Genomic DNA, 8683 nt, shown 5'->3' with positions numbered 1-8683 from the left:
TCCTCACCCTCTCTGCTTAGCTACTTTTGCCTAGAATGATTGAGCATGGACGTCTAATCCTTACTGTCCTGTGGCTCAGGAGGCAGAGTAGTAGCATGGTGCTGCTAGTGTGCTTTGGACCTAGATGGATGGTTTGGGTTCAGGTGCTGGCTCCATCATCAGCTCACTCCACTGGTGACATGGGGCAAGTGTCTTCACCTCTCTGCCTTAATTTCACCCTTTGAGTTGCAGACACAATATTCTTGCCTATCCACTTCAGGGCTATGGGGAAGATGAGATGAGCTATAGACACGCAGGACTCAGAACAGAGCAGGGAAGAGGGAAAGGGATTCATGGCTTTTAGTTGTTAGCAAGACCTTAAATCCTGTGGGTCTGCCTAGAAACCATCTGGGCAAGGGGAAAGCCTGGGCGAGGGGGTAGACGGCTGTTCTAGTTTCTGGATATGAGAGCTAGAGCTGGGGGGACGGTAGGAGAGAGGAAGAAAACGAACATTTCTTGGTGCCTGTTGGGTGTCAGCCTCCTAGGTGTTTGCCCTGTGTTTATTCCCTTCCCTTGATGAGAACCCTGTGGGGCAAAGGATGTGTTTTGACTGTACAGCCAAGGAGGAAGCCAGGTGAGGGAGTGGGACACCTTGCCCGGTCTCAGTTAGCACACGATGAGTCAGAGTTCAATACCAGGTGTGTCTAAAAAGCCCATTCTTCCCTCATTACTGTTCACCTCTTCCTATTGGCTGAAACTGTCCGTTCTGAAACAGAAGGGGGACTGTTATTCCAGACCTATTCACCGTCTCCTTGTTTGGACATATTTTAAGAGCCACCCTAAGCGATTATGTGACAACCTACAAAAATTAAATACAAGTTCCTCATTGCAAACGTTCCAAACTGCCCTGGCAGCTTTCAGATCAACTTGCGAACCTGCTGAGGGTGGTTCTGCCAGCAATCTGTCCCTCTGTTGACCTGGGGACTTGATTGTACATGTCTATTATCATTTATGGCCATAACGAAGTTAGAAAGACTCGTGGCTGGCTCTATGACATTTGTCACTTAACATTAACTTGAGCTTTCATTAAAAAGTGTTCCTTTCACCAGAAAAAAAATGAAGACTGCTCTCCTTCACATTAAAAGCCATCTTGAACCTTCTTATGTTTTCTGGGACTTAGACATCCTCAAAAACAATGAATACTGCAGTTTTCATGAATAGCAATTCCCCAGGCTTGGGTAGACAAAAGTCTCCAGTAGTTGAGGCTGTAGAAATGGGAGCTTGGAAGACAGGGAGCTGGCCCAGGTGGTAAGTGGGAGATGCTTCGGCTATGGAAATCCCAGGAGACGTGCAGCACGGGGCAGTCCAGAAGGACAACCCACGTCAGCTCGAAGAGAGGAGTTAGGTGGCTGACACTGCACACTTGTCGAGAGCAAGCTGCTCCTGTGAGTGGGGAATGAAATCTGGGGAGCAGAGGGATTCAGAGGAAGGTGGAGACCCAGACCCCTCCCTGGGGAGCTCTCTGGGGGAGGGCTGATGTCAGAGAATGGCACTGGAAAGAAACCCTCGTGTTTGGTTCCACCGGATCGGGGCGCTTCTTCTGGAGGAAGGCAGAGGAAGGTGAAAGCAACCTTTTATTGAAATGCTGAAACTTCCCCACATGCTCATCCATTACCAGGCCAAAGTAGGTGGAAATAGCTCCCCTTGCCTTCCCTCTGCAAACCGTCATTCCCGCCTTTCCTTCATGGTCTGTGGACTGTCATCTCCAGACAAAAGAAAAGGCAGCCAAGCGCAGCCCCTTCACACACCCAGGACACAACAGAGTGGGTGGCAAAAAAAGATCTAGCTGGGGGAGAGAGGAGAGGCAGCTGGCTGCCTCTGAGGCCATAGACAGAGGCCAGTGTTCCGTCCTCATCCTAGAATGCTACAGCTGGGAAGGACCCCAGGGCCTAGCTGCACTCATCTGCCAGGGAGCCAAGATCCAGAGGAGGAGGCATGAGCATACAGCCCAATACAGGCTGAGCTGTACAATTTGTTCATTCAGCAGCGGGGCCAGTGTCTCTTGGAGCAAAGGTGGGAGCTAACCCTCGCGCAAATTATCTTGGATCTTCTGCAGATACTTGCTTCTGAGGGAGGCAATTCTGGTGGCCTGGGTGAAACTGGCTTACATTGCAAGAGAAATACCTTCTTTGGCTAAAACTACTTTTCTTTTCTTTCTTTACTTTTTTTTTTTTTTTTTTTTTGAGACAGAGTATTACTCTGTCTCCCAGGCTGGAGTGCAATGGCATGATCTTGGCTCACTGCAACCTCCGCCTTCAGGTACAAGTAATTCCCATGCCTCACACTCCTGAGTAGCTGGGATTATAGGCACCTGTCACCACACACAGCTAATTTTTGTATTTTTAGTAGAGATAGGGTTTCACCATGTTGGCCAGACTGGTCTTGAACTCCTGGCCTCAGGTGATCCGCCCACCTTGGCCTCCCAAAGTGCTGGGATTACAGGCATGAGCCACCACACCCGGCCTGAAACTACTTTTCTTTAGGTATATAAGGAAACACCAACTAAACCTCTACCGACAGACAAACCCATGAATGGATGTGGTCCATGGTGACTATCCCAGCTCTTCCACTTAGGCTGTGCTCCCCGTGTGTTCTGAGCAGTTTGCTTTGTGTCCTCACAATGGCTGAGTGCAGCAGGCATTGCTATCACTCCCTCTGCCAGTCAGGGCCCTTCAAGAGCAGATGCCAAGATGGGGTTAGATGTCCCTGAGATGTATCAGGCAGGAAGTCCATGAAGTTAAAGGCGGAGGGTTGGTGTGGGTCTGGCATCTGTAGAAGGAAAGACTGGGTAGAAAGAGCCACAGACAGCACTGCGGGGAACTACCCTCCTTGAAGCAAGTCACTTGTTAGGAGGACTCAGTGTCCAGCAGGAATGGCCTGGAACTAAAGTCCCTGGTGGCCAGTCCCTTTCTGGGCACAGCCTGGGGGATTTGGTGGCCAGGCCTCTGCAGCAGCCTTCCCAGCTCCTCTCCCTGGGGTGGAGTGGGGTGACCACAGGACCATTGTCACCCCTACTCTGAACCCTTACTCAAGACGTGGTCAAACAGGTTCTCTTGAAGGAGGTCTGAACAGCATTTCTGTGGTTTACAGATTAGGAAACTGAGGCAGAGAGGTTAAGTCACCTGTCCAAGTGTTTTGGTGGCTGCTGTTGTGAGGAGGAATACACGAACCTTTGAAAGATTCTGAGTTCATGGAACGAAAGGTTTCTGTCTCTTAGATACATATTTCAAATAATTCACAGTCTTTTCATCGTTGATGTGGCCTGGTTAATGTTGCTATCCGTTCTGATTGACAACTTTCATTCCTGAAAGCCTGCTGGGTGACAGCAGGAATGCCTCTGCACTGTTGGCCCTGTGGGCATTGGATAAGCCTGGGTGCTGGGGCAGGTGCCAGGCCAGATGCTGGGTGACCTCTGTAGTGAAATGCAGCCCTGGTTTCCTCCAGCCTCCGTCTCTCCTGGGGAGATTAACATTATTGAATCTCTACAATGTCCTAGAACACCCTAGGCAGGAGGTTTTATTTATTTTATTTTATATTTTATTTTATATATTTTATATTTTATTTTTTAAATTAAATTGTATTTTATTTGAGACAGGGTCTCACTCTGTCATCCAGGCTGGAATGCAGTGGCAAAATCACAGCTCACTGCAGCCTTGAAACCCCTGGGCTCAAGCAATCCTCCGGCCTCAGCCTCCTAGGTAGCTGGGTCAGCAGATGCACATCATCATCAGCTAGTTTTCTTTATGTTTTGTAGAGCTGAGGTCTCACTAAGTTGCTCAGGCTGGTCTAGAACTCCTGGACTTGAGCAATCCCCCCGCCTTGGCCTCCCAAAGTGCTGGGATTATAGACATGAGCCACGTGTCCAGTTGGCAGAAGGTCTTAACATCCTTGTTTTTCGGACGAGGAAACTGAGGCGTGGAGAGGTGAAGACTTGTTCAAGATCATACAGTGAATAAAGGGCAGAGCTGGAGTCTGAAGTCAATCTGACCGACTGTGAAACCCACACGCCGTCCCGATACCATCCAATCCTGTGAGGTGAGGATTATCATCCCTGTTTCATTGATGAGGAGACAGAGGCTCAGAGAGGGGGACTCATGTTCTCGAGGTCACACAGCAAGTCCATCGCAGCAGTGGGGCTGGAGTCCAGCCTCTCAGACTCCAAAGGCCTCAGGACAACCTTCCATCCTGGTTCAGCTAAGCCACTGCACTCTGAGGAGGGCACAGGCCCTGGGATGACAGGAACCTTTTGTTCTCCGGTCCCTGATTCCTGACCCCAGTCTCCACCTGTAGCTCTGTGGAGCTGGCAGACAGAGGAACGAGGAGGGACATCCTGCCTTTCCTGACCCTTTGTCCCATGGTCTGGGGCCCTGACTCTGCAACACCAGGGTGATCACTGAATCAAAAATTAGGAGGTTGGCCCAAGTCTTTGTGTCACTCTCTTGGGTCACTAATTTGTAAAGTGGGGTGGTGAGGACGCGGTGAGGGGAAGGCTTTGGCACCAGCCTGGGGTTGTATGACCACATGGGGCAATGCAAGTATTATTATCTTTCTGTTGTCTTCCTCCTGCCTCATGGCCTGGCCTCAGTGCATCTGCTAGTCTGCAGCCGTAACCAGCGTGGAAAGCCGCCTGGCAGGTCACTCTGGACCGGACCCACAGTGGGCTCCCCCCAGGTGGCTGGTCTGGCCTGCTGGACCACATTTCTCACGGTTCTCTCGCCCTCCAGCTCTCCCCTCACTGAGCACTCTGCCCCCACCCTGCTTAGGGGAGAGTCTGTGACCCCCAGAGCAGGCTTTTGTGCTTCATCCCCCAGGGGGAGATTCCAGAGCAGACAACTCAGCTGCCTTTGTGACTGAAACCGAGAGGAAATGAAGGAGTATTTATGAAGTCCCTGCAACTTGCCAGGTGCTTTCACTATGCAACCTTCCCTGCAGCAGTCCCGAGAATGTGATCCTTAGTTTACTTCTGATGAAAGTAAGGCTCAGAGGGGCCACCCGCCTAAGGGCGTGCAGCTGGAATGCGGGTAGCCAGGACTCCAGCTCTGGTCTGTCTCATTCACTTGGAAGCCAGGCCCCTTTCCTCCCTCCCACTCTGTGTGCAGGAGCTCCGTGGTGGGGCAGCTGCCCCGAGGGAAGGTCCTTCTGACCGCTAGTGTCTGTGGCTGGCGGTCCAGGAGGCAGAGCCAGGACTGGCAGTTTGGGCTCCAAGGACTGCCTCTTCCTCCTGGCTGCCAGGGAGTTTCCAGTCATCAGAAGAAACAGACTCTGGGAACAGCTCTGCCACCTGTCCCAGCCCTGCCCCAGCCTCTGAGCAACTGGAGCCCGGATGCCCTGGCTCACCCTAAGCTATCCCTAAGCAGGGGTGGGCCTGAAGGAGGCTCCCTGCTGGGCATGGGCGAGGATCTTGGTCTTCCAGGTGGGACCCTGCCTGCCAGGGGACAGACAGCCTCTTAGGTGGGTGGGAAAGAGCTCTGTACTTGGGGTCACAAATGTGGCTTCTAGCCCTGCTCCATCAAGGGCCAGCGTGTGATTTTAAACAGGTCGCTTCTCTCTGAGCGTTCGTTTCTTGGTCTATAAAATGGGATCCTAACCTCTCCTCACTGAGGTGTGGGAGGGAAAATGAGTCAAGGCGTGAAAGTGCTGGAAACGGAAAGCCCTGGGCAGGACCTGCTCCATAATTTGCCAAGTTCTGTGAAAAAATGAAAAGGTGGGGCTGGGCGCCCTGGATCACACCTCTAATCCCAGCACTTTGGGAGACTGAGGCAGGCAGATCACTTGAGGTCAGGAATTTGAGACTAGCCTGGCCAACATGGGGAAACCCTCTCTGTACAAAAAATACAAAAATTTAGCCAGGCGTGGTGGTTCGCCTGTAGTCCCAGCTATGTGGGAAGCTGAGGTAGGAGAATGGCTTGAGCCTGGAAGGTGGAGGCTGCAATGAGCTATGATTGCGCTGCTGTACTCCAGCCTGGGCGACAGAGCGAGACACGTTCAATAATACGCAACAACACAGCATAACATATAAAACAAAATAAAAGAAAATGTAAATAAAAAATAAAAATGAAAAAGTGGGTCCCTTTGTTCACAAATTGTGGATTTCAAGGCCGTGGTGGCAGAGCGTTAAACCAAGCTCAGGGTCACACGCCCTGAAGCCAGCGCTGCGCTGGTGTCCCGCGCCGTGGAGGGTCCCGCTTTGGCTCCCTGGTCCGGTCCTGAGATCCACGCAGCGGATCCCTGCGCATTCGGCGGGGCGCCGGCTCCATCTAGCGGCCCAATGACGAACAGCACCCTCCGCTCACACCCTGGGGGACCTGGGAGCGCCTTAGACTCACACCCGCGGCAAGGTTTTCATCCGTCTCCATCGGTCACCACGTTCTCTCCATGGTCCTCCAGAGTCTCTCACGTTGCTCCTGCCCCGTCATGAGTACTTTGGTCTACTCATTCGCCCACTCCCCCTGTTTTCTCAGGTGGTCCGGGAGGGCGGTGCGGTTCCTTGAGTTTCCCACGGTCCCTCCCAAGCTATTCTCTTGGGGTCTCTGGAGGCACACTGCCTGGAGCCCCTTTCCAGCCTGCAGCGCCATCTCACAGCACCACCTCCTCGGAGCCCCTCTGTGGCTTTCTGCCACCTGCTGGGCAGGCCCGTTTCCTTCCTCCGGCATCCCAGCCCGCCTGTCCCATTCTGCGGTGTCCCGTTTCCGCCCCGGCCCGCTTATCAGCCTTCAGCGTCCCTGCAGCCTCTGCTTCGCGCACACCACTCCCCTTCGCAAGACTTCCCTTCTCCTGCCCTCCTTCCTCCCGGCCCACCTCTGACAGGAAGCCTTCCAGGATTACCAGAACCCCCGGAGTTGTCCTCCTTTTGTGTGAACAGCAGTGCGGAGGTGTTGGAGACAAAACGCCTCTGTTGGAGTCGGAGGTAGCTAGATTAGGGGTGCGCATAGAATGGGCTTTGGGATTGGACCTGCTGACCTGAAACCTGTCTCCATTACTTCTGAGTCGCTTTCCTTGTGGAGAAAGTGCGACATCAAATGAAACAGGATATTTTTTTCTCGGTGAGAATTAATTAGATAATTTATATTAGGCATTCAGAGTGGTGACTGGCTCATTATAAGCACCGAATAAGCGTTGCTATGGTAATTATCATTATCATTATTAAGTTCTGTACTCATTAATTACTGGCAGCGCGACCTCGGGCTGGTGGCTTTACCTTGAGCTCTCCCTGTCTGGAAAAAGGGTAGTTTATTTCTATTTCTGTGTCAGAGGGTGGTCATGATAGTAAATTAGGTGCTGTCAGTGCTATTCTTAGGCGCTGACAGTAGGAGTTGCTCCAGAAATGCTGTCCCTCTGTCCCTGTGCTGTCCACCCTGCTCTGAGCACTCATCAGAGTGCCCTTGCACAGTTCCTTCTCCGTTATCTAGAATTATCTAATTTTGGTACAGTTTTTTTATTTTTTATTTTTTGAGACAGAGTCTCACTCTATCACCCAGGCTGGAATGCAGTGGTGAGATCATGGCTCGTGACAGCCTTGACCTCCTGGGCTCAAGCGATCCTTCTGCCTCAGCCTCCAGAGTAGCTAGGACTACAGGTGCGCTCCACCACACCCAGCTAATTTTCTTCATTTTTTGTAGAAACAGCGTCTCACTGTGTTGCATAGGCTGGTCTAGAACTCCTGGGCTCAAATGATCCTCTCATTGTGACCTCCCAAAATGCTGGGATTACAAACCATGCCCAGCCTGATAACAGTTGTTAAACTTCTATGTTTCCTCAATCAAACATTAACACCCTGAAGGACATATTTTGGTTTTAATGGGTGTATTAGTCAAGGTTCTCCAGGTAAACAGAACTAACAGTATGTGTGTGTGTGTGTAGAGAGAGACAGATGGACAGACAGACACACCCTCAGACTGATTTGTTTTAAGGAATAGGTTTGTGATTGTGGGGACTGGCAAGTCTAAAATCGAGACCCAGGGAAGAGTTGATGTTGCTGTCCCGAATCATGTGGCAGTCTGGAGGCAGAGTTCTCTCTTCCTTGGGGGCTTCTGTTCTCTCAGTTGAGGCCTTCTACTGACTGGATGAGGCCCACCCACATTATAGAAGATAGCTTGCTGTACTCAAAGTCTACTGATTTAAATGTTAATCTCAGCTTAAAAACACCTCCACAGCAATGCCAAACAGACCGATGTTTGACTAAAAACTGGTTACCATGGCCTCGTCAAGTTAATGCGTAAAATTCGCCATCACGATGGGCTGGCATTTACTACATAAGGACTTTATCCCCTTTATTCGTTCCTCCTCTGCCCTCCCCCCTTCAGCTCCCCGCTTTGTTCTTTCCTCCTTTTACTTTCTTTGTTGACCACAGTAGGTTTAGTGTCCTCTCTTGCTCTTCTGCATAGAATCCACAACTGTCTTTCCCCAGCTCTCCCCCCAGCACTTGCCTATTCTGTGTCATTGTGGACAGTAAGGGGCTTTGGCCCTCAGGTTGGGCAGGGAGTGGGTTGGGGTGGACTGCGTACTCTCTGTTCTTAAACCCCTGCCTCAAAATCCTTACCCCGCTGTAGGCATTCTGGTGAACACCAGCTGAATATGGTTCACACTGGAGGGAAGGGTGATACAGGATTGCAGTCCTATGTTTCTCATCTGCACTAGTCTGGAT

The sequence above is a fragment of the Colobus angolensis genome, unplaced genomic scaffold (assembly GCF_000951035.1).
Source record: "Colobus angolensis palliatus isolate OR3802 unplaced genomic scaffold, Cang.pa_1.0 Scaffold27, whole genome shotgun sequence".
Taxonomy (NCBI): Eukaryota; Metazoa; Chordata; class Mammalia; order Primates; family Cercopithecidae; genus Colobus; species Colobus angolensis.
This window is presented reverse-complemented; position numbering follows the sequence as displayed.